The 15,216-nt window shown below is 43.8% G+C and overlaps 1 long non-coding RNA gene across 1 annotated transcript; it reads left to right on the forward strand.

Moving 5' to 3' along the window:
- Positions 1-6,554: 6,554 nt before the first annotated feature.
- LOC105484520 (uncharacterized) lies at positions 6,555-10,419 on the forward strand. The gene is made up of 3 exons (XR_989019.3): positions 6,555-6,702; positions 9,418-9,523; positions 10,357-10,419. It is a non-coding gene; the product is annotated as an uncharacterized lncRNA (long non-coding RNA).
- Positions 10,420-15,216: the final 4,797 nt, after the last annotated feature.

A 15,216-nucleotide genomic window follows, 5' to 3' on the forward strand; every position in this document is an offset into this window, starting at 1 on the left:
AATGCAGGCAGAGATTGAGGTGGTGCAGCTGCGAGCCAAGGAATGCTAAGAACTGCCAGTGAACCACCAGTAGCCAGAAGAGGCAAGGAAGGATTCTCTCCTCTGTGTTTCATTGGGAGCATGGCCCTGCCAACACCTTGGTTTTGGACTTCTAGCCACTGGAGCTGTAAGACAATAAATGTCTCCTGTTTTAAGCCCCTTATTCTGTGGTTCTTTGTTACAGCAGCCCTAGAAAACACACACTCCTCAGGCCTGTATGTTTTGTTTGCTCCATCTGATCCATGCCCCATTGTCCGTCCGAGGACATCCTTTGTTGTGATGCAATCAAATTCTCTCCTCTTGGGTAAAAAAAAATCTCTAAATCCTTTCTTTTTTTTTTTTTTTTTTTTTGAGACGGAGTCTCGCTCTGTAGCCCAGGCTGGAGTGCAGTGGCCGGATCTCAGCTCACTGCAAGCTCCGCCTCCCGGGTTTACGCCATTCTCCGGCCTCAGCCTCCCGAGTAGCTAGGACTACAGGCACCCGCCACCGCGCCCGGCTAATTTTTTTTTTGTATTTCTTAGTAGAGACGGGGTTTCACCGTGTTAGCCAGGATGGTCTCGATTTCCTGACCTCGTGATCCGCCCGTCTCGGCCTCCCAAAGTGCTGGGATTACAGGCTTGAGCCACTGTGCCCAGCCATCTCAATAAATTTTGGTTTTTTGTTTTGTTTTGTTTTTTGTTTTGTTTTTTTTTTTTGAGACAGAGTCTCGCTCTGTCGCCCAGGCTGGAGTGCAGTGGCCAGATCTCAGCTCACTGCAAGCTCCGCCTCCCGGGTTCACGCCATTCTCCTGCCTCAGCCTCCCGAGTAGCTGGGACCACAGGCGCCGCCACCTCGCCCGGCTAATTTTTTGTGTTTTTAGTAGAGACGGGGTTTCGCCGTGTTAGCCAGGATGGTCTCAATCTCCTGACCTCGTGATCCGCCCGTCTCGGCCTCCCAAAGTGCTGGGATTACAGGCTTGAGCCACCGCGCCCGGCCTCTAAATCCTTTCTAAACTATCATAAGAAAACCGCCTGCAATGGCAATTACTCGAGAGTAAAGACAGCCATAAGTGGTACAACTGTTCCACTTGGTTCAAAGGAAGGTGTGGGAAGGAATTTAGGGAGGATTGGGCCACAAAGAATGAAATCATCAGATCAAGATTTTGAGTTAGGCATAAAAAGTAGATTCAGGTTTGAATTCACTTTGAAAAAAAAAGAAAGAGAAGGGTCAGGGAGAGGGAGACAGAGAACAAAGGCGGGAGGAAGGGAAGGAGAGAGTGAGAAGCCTCCTAGGCATGCCTGTTATTCCTCTCATGGCCTTTTAGTCAATCAATTTGATAATAAATTATTCATAACCTTCTCTGCTGGCATTCAGGTACTTGTAGTGAGAAATGATGGATGTTCTGGTGACCCATGTAAATTTGCTTGGGTTCAGAACCATTGTCTCAGCCTGTTGTTCAAATTGCTTTCTCTATTCCTAGTATCACATTGGGCCTGGCTGCAGGAGGGACTGTTAAGTCAATACATACCTCTAGCATAATGCCTGCCACCAGGTGTTTTAGTCATCTTTGTCCCTACACCAATGAGTAGCAATCAAGTCAATGAGAATGCATTGAAGAGACAAAACAGATATACGCATTGTCACCCTGTCTTGGGTGGATGGGAAGGGAGAGAAGAGGTGGCTTTGCTGGGGGAATGAGCTAGAAGCAAGGTATGTGGTGAGCCCACAAGCTGGACTGAACAGGGCAGCCCAGCTGGTCAGTCCTTACAGGCGCCTTTGGTCAGCTGAGCACGGGGCTAGAGAGGAACACGCATCCATCACCAGTGGACAGGGTAAGCATGGGCTTTTGGTATCAGCAAATCAGGCCTCCAAAATATTTGAGCTGGAGGAGCTTTTGACAGTTAAGAAAGCATTTAAAGGGTCATCATTTAATTTGCTGAGGTTTATATTTATTTTATAATTTATAATGTAAAATGTATAGTTTACATATTTCATCGCTTAGATGTTTTAAAGGCTTTAGTCCACCCCTAAGTGTTTGAGGTGGAGGAAAGCTGGGACTCTGTCCAAACAGGTGCTGGAGTTTGAGCCAGAGAAATGAGTTCCTAATATGAAGGACAGAAGCTGACATGTGGAATCAGAAGTAGGGAAGAGGATGAGTAGGAAAGCAGAGGTCACTGATGGGAAAGCTGAGAATGACTAATGAGTAACAGAGTGAGCAAGTGGGAGAGGGTCTGGAGGGATTCTAAAGACTTAGGACACAGGCCTGCAAAGGCTTTCAAGCCACATGTGAGGGTGGACTGGGTTCACTGAAAGAGGTAGGAAAGAATGAGTGACAGGAGTTCACTCCTGCCCTTAGCAGAGCTGCTTACCTTCCAGAAGACATCACAGGCAGAGTAGGGAGACTCAACAGTGCCACAGGATAAGGTGAGGGCCTGAGAATAGCAAGGCCCTGCTCCTGCTTGTATATGAGGGTGGGCCCTGTCCCCAGAACCAGGCAAAGGAAGCACGTATGTGCAAGGGCACTGCCCTAGAGGGAAGTCAATCATGAGGGTAGTGGCCACAGTGGCTGGTTCGTCATCTGAGGAGCTTTGTGAATTGTTTCACTGGTAGGTGCTGGAGCAGCCAGTCAAGGAAGGGTCACTGTTGCCCTGGACACAACACAACAGCAGTTGTGAGCCATCCTAGAAATCCTTCCTCATTTGGAGCCAAATTATTGTTGTGCTATTATTAATTTGCCTCCTTGCTTAGACCTGAGGCTGGTCACCTGGGGAAACCCTCCTGTCACAGACAGGAGAAGTATGAGTGCATGGAGCAACAACTGACACTTGGCAATGCTGGCCTCATAAACTGCACAGGTACAGACTAATAAGAACGTGCTAGAGCTACTCCAGGTGAGTCACCTATCTTACTCTGTAAGGGATAAACTGCCGTTAGGCAAAGGGCCTAAGAAAGCCTTCTTACCAACTCTCAGCTCTGGGTTGATTCATTCAACAACAAATGGTATTTCCTGATTTCTTCTTCCTGTTTCAGTTATGAATGTGATTGTAACCTGGATGTTACCAAGTCCAGTTTGCTTCTGAGACCTCCCGACTTTGCTGTTCGTTGTGGAAACACTGTTGCCCTTAATGCATCCATCACCTCTGGCTCTGGAATCCTGCTTCCTGCTCAATCCTTGCTGCTTGCTCTTTCCCCCGTCTCGAGGTAGCCAAAGCAGACACAGCCTGTCTCCTGTCCATTGCAGAAGCACCACTAACACAGAGCAGTTGCATGAAACAGATTTTTCTGAAGATATCATAACTAATGAGAACAGACAGAGCTATTATAGCCTGGAGTAGGAAATAATTTCAAATACAACATCACAGATGATTGTTTCTAGAAATGCATTGGCCATTCCCTCCATGAGGAATTTCTTTCTGTCTGTGTCCCTCCTTGGCACCCCCAGGGCACTCCAATGCCAGAATTGCCTAAAAAGAGATCAAGAAATATCCTTCCGTATGGATGGAACTACCATGTATTACATGCCAGGGACTGAGTGCACTAACAGTCTGATTCTGTCACTTAATCCTCTCAGCAGTACTCTGTGGTAGACATTCCTATTTTACAGATGAGTAAACTGAGTCTCAGAGATGGTAACTTGGCCAGGAACCCACCGCTGAGATTTGAATCCAGTTCCTTCTACCCCACACCCATGCCCCTCACTGTGACACTTGCTGTCTCCCTGTGTAGTCCTAGTCTTCGCAGACTCCTTAGGCCATCAGAATTGAAATCTATTACTTTACCCCTTAACTCAGCAAAGCTTTCTGTAGAGTCAGGTAAAATTTCTCCCGAACACTTTCTTCCATGCAATTGAATCCCTTCTCCAAGAGCTCCCTTGCAAAAACGGCCCTCCCTCTCCCGAGATAAGTTTCATATTCACTCTGATCTCCTTTGTGCTGAAGTGTTTCTCCTCACTTACTCTTCTAGATAACTTTCTGCTGTCTCTGCTTCCCCCACTCCCCTTTTCTCTGCTTTGTCAGCACTTCTAAGCAAAGAGCCACATTTAATGCCAGGAACTAGGATCCATTTGCCTCCCTCCCCTCTTGAAGCAGGTGAATCAAGACCCATAGATAAGGCCACAGGACGGTGGACTCTGCACTGAATTTCTCAGGTGCCTTTTCCAGTGGTGCGGGAGAGAAGGGGGACCCCTCCCCAACCCAAAGCCATATTGTCTTCCTGAGCTTGGCCCTCCATTAAGCCAGGACTTTCAGCCCCACTGAATTCTCATAATTCTTAACTATGTGCTTGCCGCTGGTTGGGATAACAGCCACAGATAAAGGGGAGCAGACATTCAAATGGAGTCATAAAGTACACACTGTGGTTCTCCTCCCTGACCTTGTTTTACACACTGTCACTACACAAATCCACAGTCCCACAGAGACCTTAACCCAGAGGATGGTGAGAAACAACCCAAACTAATATATAGCCCCGTCTCTCGGTGCCAAGAGATGACAATGATAGCAGTTGGTTACACGGAGGCATGAACCAATCATCGGGTTTTTTCTGAGAACCAATTTGGTAGGAGGCATGCTATCAGGGACATTAAAAAAAAAATAAAGGATGAAAGATAAGCTGCACTGATGGAATTTACAGCCTGTTTCCAAAGATAGGATAGAAAAGAATAATTATCCGTTCCGGAGAGGATATGCCAAGCTATAAATGTGTTAGGTAGACAGCGAGGGCTCGGGGAGTTCAGAGAGGGGAGGCAGCCTTGACCTGGGGAAGGACAAGGAAACTTTCACTGAGAAGAGATAAGGTTTGTGCATAGCCTTCTTCAGTAGACCAGAGGGGGAAGGATATACAGGGTCTGGTGTGGAGAACGGCATGAGCAAAGGTGCGGGGGCAGGAATGTGAATGGTGTATTCAAGGGACAATGACTCATCCACTTGGCTTTCTTTACAGCTGCCACATAATAACGAACACATAACTGGTTATTATTTTTTTCTGCTTTTAAAGACCTCAAGAATAAAGCAAGAGATCCAGCTCTCAATTTAGTGCTCAGTGACCCCAGTGCTCAGTGACCCTGAGGAGGTCAAGGTGAAATCTGAACCCTGTCAAAACTCTCACCCTCATTTACTGGAAACTCCATTGATTTAATGCTGTGGTTCAGGACTCTAATCTTTGGAAAACCTAAAAAATAACCTGGTTAAATCTTATTTACTAAGCATAGCATCATTTATGATTTTGACTTTGTCAGAATTGGTCATAAACTTTCCCCCATTTTAAAACACTTCAGAGCTATTTGGAGTCAGGAAATATCTCTACGAGGAGGCTAATCCTGTTAGGAAACATTTTTGTCCTTTTTTTTTTTTTTTTTTTTTCTTGAGAAGGAATCTCACTTTGTTATCCAGGCTGGAGTACAGTGGTGTGATCTCGGCTTATACAACCTCCACCTCCCAGGTTCAAGCGATTCTCCTGCCTCAGCCTCCCTAGTAGCTGGGATTACAGGTGCACACCACCACACCCGGCTAATTTTTCTATTTTTAGTAGAGGCAGGGTTTTACCACGTTGGCCAGGCTGTTCTCGAACTCCTGACCTTAGGTGATCTGCCCACCTCGGCCTCCCAAAGTGCTAGGATTACAGGTGTGAGCCACTGCACCTGCTGTTGCCCTCTTTAATGAGTGCTAGCTACACAAATGTCTTGGTGATTTCACATCCGCGGTTGTTGTGGGGTGTGTTTTTTGTTTGTTTGTTATTTTATTTTATTTTATTTTGAGACGGAGTCTCGCTCTGTTGCCCAGGCTGGAGTGCAGTGGTGCGATCTCGGCTCACTGCAAGCTCCGCCTCCTGGGTTCACACCATTCTCCTGCCTCAGCCTCCCAAGTAGCTGGGACTACAGGCATGTGCCACCACGCCTGGCTAATTTTTTTTTTTTTTTGTATTTTTAGTAGAGATGGGGTTTCACGTGTTAGCCATGCATTTCTTGAGGATTAGACTGCTGTTGCAGATGAGCGCCATCCTCTGTCTCTGAGTTCCCGGGTTTGTGTTCACGGCAGTGGTTTGTGTGGTAGTTCCCCAGCGCTGACCCAGTCTCACCTCCATGACAGAAGCAGGAAGATTTTTTTTTGTTTTTCTGATATTTTCTATGGAAGACTCTTGTTTTCCAGTATTGAGGAATACTAGCTACCTCTAACTCAAAACATACACGAAGCTCTCTATACTTATCATCTTTTTAAAATATTTTTTAACCAACCTAGCTTTCCTAAATGGTTACTATACATTTCCAGTGTATTTAGAAAGGAAATTAATTCTCACTTCATGACTTTAGCAAAATAAAAAGCAAAACAAACACCAGAGTACTAAAGGAACAACTACTCGAGACATTGTGTTCTCTTAGTCACAGGCACATAGGAGGGAAAATTCAACTAAGCCTCATTTGGATGTATTAAAATAGCCTTTTTCCTAGCTCAGAATCACATTTCAAAGGGTGCCTAGGTGCAAAGCTAAGCCAAGTATAACCTAGCCACAAAGTAGTGCCAAGGGTAATACGCCGTTTTCCATTTTGTTTTAAGCAATGAAATGCAGCAGGAAACTGTGAACATGCACAGAACTAGGAGCAAGCAAACCCGAGCTGCAGTGTCCTTGGCCAACTCACCCAACCTCTCGGATCATCTTCATTAGAAAATGAGTGGCTGGACATAAATTCTGGTAAGCGGTAAATAGTGGTCAAGCATCAGAGAAGCTCAAAGAAAGGAGAGCCTGATGTGGGATTGCCAGGTGGGGGCGAATATCATGGAGAAAATAGAAACTGAACCAAAGATAAGTGGGTAAGATCTTGTGACAATCACTACACGGGAAATTTCTAAATCTAAAACAGATAGCTGTCAGGTAGCACTTACTAGAAATGGAAAGCTCTGGTAGCACTTATTAAAACTTTAATAAATTATGTTATTATTTTCATTTCACTTTAATAAATCATTATTATCATGTAAAAAAAAAAAAAAAAAAGAAAGAAAATGAGTGGCTGGGCACAGGGCCTCACGCCTGCAATCCCAGCACTGTGGGAGGCCAAGGCAGGCGGATCATTTGAGACCAGCCTGGGCAACACAGAGAGACCCCGTCTCTACAAAAAATACAAAAAATAAAAAAATTAACTGGGCATGGTGGTGTGTACCTGTAGTCTCAGCTACTCGGGAGGCTGAGGTGGGAGGATCACTTGAGCCCACAAATTTGAAGCTACAGTGAGCTAAGATTTGTGCTCTAGCCTGCCTTAACACATAATGACCAAGTGAGAAAATGTATACAAAAGCACTTTGTAAATGACAGGTTTTTCAACCACACAAAGGAATTATAGAGGTGGCTATTTGGGGGAAAATGAGGTATGTGCAAAGCTTCTTTTTAAAAGGTGACTTTAATGTCTAGCATTTTTGTGTGATTTAAATTCAGCAATTAGAGGATCATTATTTAATACCCTAAGAAAATACTGTTATATTGTGTCTTCCAAATGAACTATTTCTCTTTTTACTGTCACTTGGAATTTTCTCCATGAAAGAAAAGTATTTAAAGGACAAATTACCTGGAAGATAATGGGCGAGATTTTTCTAAGTGCCTTCTGTATGGGGACAAAGGGCTTTTTCTGCTAAACCTCCAGTACACCAGCTGAACACAGTTTGATTTATTTGACAATATAATACATTTTTTCAAATAAGATAAGGAAATAGGTGTTCCAGCAAGTGATATGGGGGTGACAGAGCGGGGAGGTGTTGAGGGGAGGGTGTCAGAGAGGGAGGAGAAAAGAATATTGGGAGGAGCTGACCAGGAGAAGTCTCAGGCAATCATACTGAGTATCTTCAGAATTGTAGTCAGGTACACAAGGACTCTCCCAGGTGAATAAAGCCTCCATCATCCTGTGAAGGTGTCCGGGCTTCGGCCGGCCCAGAGGACTGAGGGAGACTGGCCCTACCTCTCCTCCCCACTGCTGTGCTCTTTTTTGAAGGCTGATCAATAAAACGTCACTGAGCACTTTTCTAAGAAGGCCATGATCTGATATTCAGGCAAAGACAGAACGCTTCAAGGCAAAGTCGATACGACACTCTCCCAATAACTGACTTTGCTGCCTAAAGCATGAGGCACCCGAAATCCCAATCGCTCAGTCCCTATTTAGAGCTTATCCTTAAAGAGCTGGATTTCTAATTCATTTTCATTGAGGCAAAATCATTAACAATAGTTGATCTTAATATGTTGGCAACTGTGACCTCAATCTTACTAAGTGGAATATTATTTCTTAGCTACTTTTCAATATTACTTAACAAATGTCTTTGTCCATTTGCAGGAAACTCAGGTTTCCTGTCAGTCCTGACCACTCCCACCAGCGAGCCTCCTCCTCACATAGTTGTGGGATCGCATTTGCTGCCCTCCTAACAAGCCAAGAGACAAAGCAATCCTCGAAATTCCCTTTTGACTCTGTACTGTAAGGAAATGCCATGTAGCAATAGCAGGAGGGCAGAGTTTAACCAAAGCACCAGTTTCTCCATTCATTGCCCATGTTTAGCTGCTGGACTCTCATATCCACCAGAAGCCTAAAGTCTTGATTCTTTTTTTTTTTTTCTGGGGGGGGTGGGGTGGGTGGTGGAGTCTCGCTCTGTTGCCCAGGCTGGTGTGCAGTGGTGCAATCTTGGCTCACTGCAACCTCCACCTCCCTGGTTCAAGCAATTCCCCTGCCTCAGCCTCCCAAGTAGCTGGGATTACAGGCATGCGCCACCACACCTGGCTAATTTTGTATTTTTTTAAGTAGAGATGGGGTTTCTCCATGTTGGTCAGGCTGGTGTTGAACTCCGGACCTCAGGTGATCCACCCACCTTGGCCTCCCAAAGTGCCGGGATTACAGGCGTGAGCCACCAAGCCCAGCCGATTCTCTTTTTTTTTTTTTAAAAACAAAACAAAACAAAACCTGGGAAGGCACATCCAATTCATGAACTTAGTCAAACCAGGTTTGTTGAGTAAAAAGAGGGCTATTAGTCTTGTTAAATAGCAGATTGTGGAATCTGATAGGAATTACCTGGGATTTTGCTCGCGGGGCTATTGAAGACACCACTCTCTGACTTCCCAGCCCATGCAACTAGAGACAGAACTGGGGGTCAAATCTAAGAAACTGCCCTGAGTTTGCATGATTCTGCCAGCCACTTCATGATGCCTCTCCCAGTGTCTGTCCAAGTCCCATTTCTTGACAGAGTTAGGAGGGAAGAGGAGATGTTTTCCACTGTGAATCCATCTGGTCTCCTGATATCTTCATCACAATTGGCAAGCACCCTTCTCAGCCACAGGCTCTCCCAAAGCCCTGGTGCATCTACTGCATTTCTAAGTGTTCAGGATATATATGCTACCCACTTTCCCAACTCCTAACTCCAGTTTTCCTCCCATCAGATACTCTGTTTTACTGTTACCAACCCAGTTCACATCTCAGCATCTCAGAAATTGATTGCATTGTCTGGTGAAGCATAGGAAATTGTTCTCGAGGATAAGGGTCACGGTAAGAAAATATTAATGTTTCAAATGAGAAGCTAAAGAATCACACATATTTCCAAAGGAGGAAGTCCTAATGGTTTTCTGAATGCACAAATGACAGCTTGTGAGAAGCATTTAAAGAGCTTTCCTGCTAACTCTAAAGGCCCAAGGTTTGTTTTCTTTGAGGTTTCTTAATGGAGTCTAAACACTTCATTGTGTTCACCGGAGCAGCGAATTGAATATAAAGTGGCAGGCCTTAAAAGGGAAGCCAGTGACTCGGAGCATCATTTGCGTGAAATATATTATTATTGTATGCTTTTTTCAATGGTATTTAAATGCTTTTATGAGAAATGAGTATGACCTCTTCTCAGATTGTTTCCTTTTTTCATTACAGTCACCCTAGCGGGGTCATCCCTCCCACTGCTTTCAAGGCATCATGCCCAAGTCGCCACTTGGGGGCAGTCTAATGCCTCCGTCCCTTCCCATCGCCATTTTCCCGCCTGCCTTCTCTCTTAGGTGTGTTTGACCTGGTTTCTGGTCTCTCTTATAATAGAATGGTCATTACCAATCTCTGCAGTTTATTTAAAAAGAAACAAAGGGTGGCATTCTTAACATATGGAAAAATGCTACATTGCACTCATACCGTTTTTCAAGGAGCATTCAGGAGTACTATGTCTCAGAAGGACGTAGGTAGGGCAGTCATGGAGATCACCTGTTTCAGAACAGATACCTTGGCTTGGGAAGGTTAAAATCAATGTTTAAACCTCAAATGGCTCTGAAGGGGTAGGTTCTCTGATTCTTTGGTCAGTGTTCTTTCCTCCAATCATGCTGAAATAAAATCCAGCTTTTATTTTGCAGGAAGATGGTTGTTTAATGAAGACAGCCAAACAATAAATAGCAGTACAAATAATTCAACAGAAAAAGGAAATCACATAATCACATCATTTTCCTGTATGTGCTCATAAAATGGTTTTAACTCAGGGAAGAAAAAAAAATCACAATTCCCTTTCAAAGTTTAATAAAAATTCACTTAAACATGTGAATAAACAGCTTGCGCAGATCCTTTCCCCATCCTTCCATGCTCACCAGGCAATTTAATGAATGGGCAAACAGCCCGATGGTAGATTTTTCTGATACAGTGTCATGAACGAGTGAGATCCATCTTTGCACATAGCTTGTTGGCACCTCACTCTGGCTGCATTACAGAAACAGAACAGAGTCGTATGGTTCCTGGAAAGTAATTATTTGGCAGCGTTCTACCCCTGGGTGAATCCACACAGAAAAGGTACTCAGGTGGCCCTCACTGGTGCCAGGGCCTGGAGTGGATGGCAGAGGGTGTACATTGAATATGTGTGTAATGGTTTGAGTTCCTGAGGTGGGGAGGGAGAACACAGCAAGGGAATACACACCCGTAAGAACAGGGCTATAGATCATGCCTACTTCCTCTGCGCCTGTAATTTATTCATTTAGCCATCAAATATGCATGGCTATTACACGCTCAGCACTGAGCAAAGGGTTTTGCATAAGTGAGCACAAGAAATGAACTTTTTTTTTTTTTTTTTGAGACAGGATCTTGCTCTGTTGCCCAGGCTGGAGTGCAGTGGTACTTCTCACTGCAGCCTCAACCTCCTGAGCTCAAGTGACCCTCCCACCTCACTTTTTTTTTAAGTCTAAGTTACTCTCTTTTTAAGGAATAGCATGGGAAGCAGGTTTGCCCTAAGTAGCTCCCAGCTTGGCTTTTCCCTTTGGCTTAGTGATTTGGGGGTCCCAACATTTATATTCCTTTCACAGGATTAAAAAAATAAAAAGGTTCAGCACTTTGGAAGGCCAAGGCAGGCAGATCACTTGAGCTCAGGAGTTTGAGACCAGCCTGGACAACATGGTGAAACCCCATCCCGTCTCTACATACAAAAATGATCTAGGCATGGTTGCACATACTTATAGTTCCAGCTACCTGGGAGGCTGAGGTAGGAGGATCACTTGAGCCCAGGAGGCAGAGGTTGTAGTGAGCCAAGATCATGCCACTGCACTCTAATCTTTGAGTGAGACCCTGTCTGAAAAAAAAAAAAAAGTTCATACTTTGGATCAGCTTTCATTTCAAATGAGGAAGTAGTTTTCAAAGTTATTTTAATAATATTTATTGAACTTCTACTCTGTGCACTGGTGATGTCTGAAAAGCCCCAAGGCTCCAAACTGAAATATTGATATATTACAGTGAAGAGAAGCAGCTGCTTTTAAACCCCATTTTATTGACATGATCAAGGTTATACAGAAGTGCTGATGAGATGGTGGGGGTGAAGCGAGTACTACTTTTAAAACTGCTCCCAAGATTACACTCAATATTAAAGTTACAATCAGTTAGAGAAGCATTCAAGGAATTTGCCAGAAGTCTTTCCAGGATTCTAAACCTGAGTAGGCAGAAGGGCCAGATTTTTGGCTAATTAGGCATTTGCCCCGTTCCTAACACCAAGACTTGCTCTGAGAGATACCCCACTACCTCTGTATCAATGTCTCTACAAAGTTTAGGTCAAATATCAGCCTCTAGCACAGTCAGTGTTGTGTAACCTGGTTAACAGAAATGCCCTAAGCACCGTGGTTCACAATGGACAGGATTCCATGTCCCTGTCCACGTCTAGCGAATGGAAGGAGCATGCCTGCGATCTTACATCCTACACAGACCAATAGTACCTCAGCCTCTTACTGAAGACAGGAGCTGGTCAGATTCTCAGCCAGTGTTTGATCTGTCCCTTGCTACCTTCTGTCCCTCTGAGCTCGGTCTTCTGGGTGCTGCATCAAGTGTGTGTCTTCGCTGCTTCTATCCATCATTTCTCCAAGCATAGGAACTGTCCTGCGATTCAGATACAGGTCAATGCACCATTATGAAGTGATTACGACAGGAGACTGGAGGAGCAGCAGCTGCAGCCACCAAAGGAGGAAGAGGCCAGGCTTCCGTTGCTACCTGACAACACCAGCATTGCCCAGCAGCTTTATATGCAACCCCGAACCCAGATGTCCAGCTTGATGCAAAAGCTGCCACAAGGGCACTCTGCAAAATAACGTCTGCACAGAGAGCAGAACATACCTTGGTTTCCCCCGTCCCTAGCTTTGATTTTAAGCAAGTCATTTATACTTTTTGGACCTTATTTTTTCCGATTCTTGAGACAAAAGAGTAGGACCAATGACTTCGGATGTCCTTTTCAGCTCTAACTTTTTATGATTCTGTGTATGTAAAAGCCAAAGGAGAAAAAATATCTGGCACGAGCTATTGACTCACTGCCCTGTAGCAGAATCAAGAGAATCAGTATTAATATTTTTCAGGCGATTAGCACAGGGTTAGCATAACAATTAGTGGTTTTTGTACACAGAAGAGCCTCAGACTGTGAATCAAAAGACATGAGTTCCATGCCATCAAGGAGGCATTGTGCACTACAGAAGTAAGAAAATCATGATTTTGGAGCTGAGTTCAAATTCTGGCTCCATCATTTGCTAGGGTGACTTCGTGCAAGTTACTTAACTTTTCTGAATCTGTTAACTTTGTTAGTAAATGAGACTAAACAATACTTCACAGAATTGTAGCTTCAGATTCAGACGCAGACTTGAAGATTTGTTATAAGCTCTTCGCACATTGTAGGAACACACACAATACGTATGCATTTATCTAAAAGGCTTTTCTAAGATATCTTAGAGAAGGAAAACTAACATATCTTAAGTTCCAGCTTTGTGCCAGAAACTTCCATGACTTTTGTCATTTAATCTTGATGAAGTGGCTGTTATCTATATTTAACCTAAATTTACTTTCCCCAGAAATAACATTAACCTAATATCTTTCCTACCTAGCCTAAAGAGTTCTTGTGAAGATGGAAAAAATTTAATGTGAAATGATCTTGCAAATTGTCCATTTTTATTTGTGAATATAATAGCTATTCTTTTATGAAAGACTCTTTATAGTACTATGAAAAGAATGTTCAATTACACAACATGCATTTATTCAGATCCTACTATTTGGCCATTTATTCAGAACATGATCTCTGTGCTTGGAGGCTTTATAACCAGGGATCCAAAAATGACACCCAGGAAACCAATGAGAATGGTCAGAAGCAGCTGAGCTACCATCGAAGAAGAAAGGAATTAAAAGAGAATGATCTGACTTAAAGAATAAATAGATTTAAGGAGAAGCGATTGAGAGGAGACATTTTATATAAAGGGGTTAGCATGAAAATAGGAACACAGGCAGGAAAAAAAGTCTCTTTTGAAGCCTGTGAAGAAATTAGAATTTTTCCCCTTGTAATTTACAGGAACATTAAGCATTGAATCATGCATGCAGAAAATATTCATTGAGCACCTCCTATGTGCCAGGCACTACTCTAAGTGCTAGGGATACATTAGTGGACAAATTAAAAGGTTGAGGAGCTTATGTGCTAGTGGGTGAGACTGTCACTAAACATAATAAATAAATTATACAGAATGTTAGAAGGTTATGAGTGCAATAGAAAAGAAATACTACGGTAGGGTAGGGTGATCCAAAGCGCCAGGAGTTTGAGATATTAGGTGGCAATATAGGGTGGTCAAGCTGGGCTTCATTGAGATGGTAACATGTAAGAAAGGCTTGAAAGAGGTGAAGGAGTGAGTCAAGCAGATATATGGAGAAGGAGCTTCAGGCAGAAGGAACAGCTAGAGTGATAGTTCTCAAAATGTGATTCCCCATCCAGACAAAGAGCATTAACATAATCTGGGAGCTTGATGGAAATACACATGTTCAGGCCCCATCTGAAACTCTGGAAGTCCCAGCAATCCTTCACTGGAGGGCTCTGGTGTTCTGTAAAATTTGAGAGCTACTGAGCAAGAGGAAAGGTCTAGTGGGTTTGTGCTGAGCTTGTGCCAGGCGCGTACAAGGCCAGCATAACTAAAGTGAAATGCACCAGATAAAGAGAAGCGATAGCAGAGATTGGAGGGGCTCTATTGAATGCTCTCATGCTAGACGTCGCATTTTTATCTGAAGTTCTACTTATGTAGTAATTTCAGAAGCCTCTCCCCCAAAGGAAAAAAAAAAAAGTACAGTAGCATTAGCTGGCCCTGCTCAGAGTACATGACAAGAAGCTCCAATCATAGACCAGTTGAAAGTGTATGTTACAGAGAAGCCAAACACCTCACTATAATTAACTGTTTTATCAGCTGCTTTGAAAACCTATCATCGAGAATTTCCAAACCAAAAAGACTTGGGTTTCCCAGCTGAGACTGTTTGGAACCTGGTTGATGGGGTTTTCCACAAACTAAGTTATCATTAAATAGTTCTACCCCTGAGGGGGGTCATTAGGTGTGCAAGCCCATTCAATTTAAATTCCTACTTATTTTGGTTGTGGATCTCGATATAGATTTGTGTCCCTAAGGCAGAAAAGAAGATGTTGGCATTTATGGATCTTAAAAATGTATTTTTTTCCCAAAGATTTTAATGGATAAAATAACTAGGGCTACAATAAGTGGTGGAAGCTTACATCCAAATATTTTGCCTGAACAATGGCTCCTTGTTTTATTTCTCAGTTAAGAAAAATGACCAGGGACTGGCCAGGATAAGCAGTTCTTCCCTCATACTCATCCACCTGGCCATGCAGTAATGTTCAGCTCTGTGGACACTGACAGCAAGAGGAGGTAGGCTGGGAAAGGGCCTGCAGGGGAGGCCTATGGGGAAGACACTGGGCTCAGAGAGCAATGTCTTTAAAG

This window comes from Macaca nemestrina, chromosome 1 (genome assembly GCF_043159975.1).
Source record: "Macaca nemestrina isolate mMacNem1 chromosome 1, mMacNem.hap1, whole genome shotgun sequence".
NCBI lineage: Eukaryota > Metazoa > Chordata > Mammalia > Primates > Cercopithecidae > Macaca > Macaca nemestrina.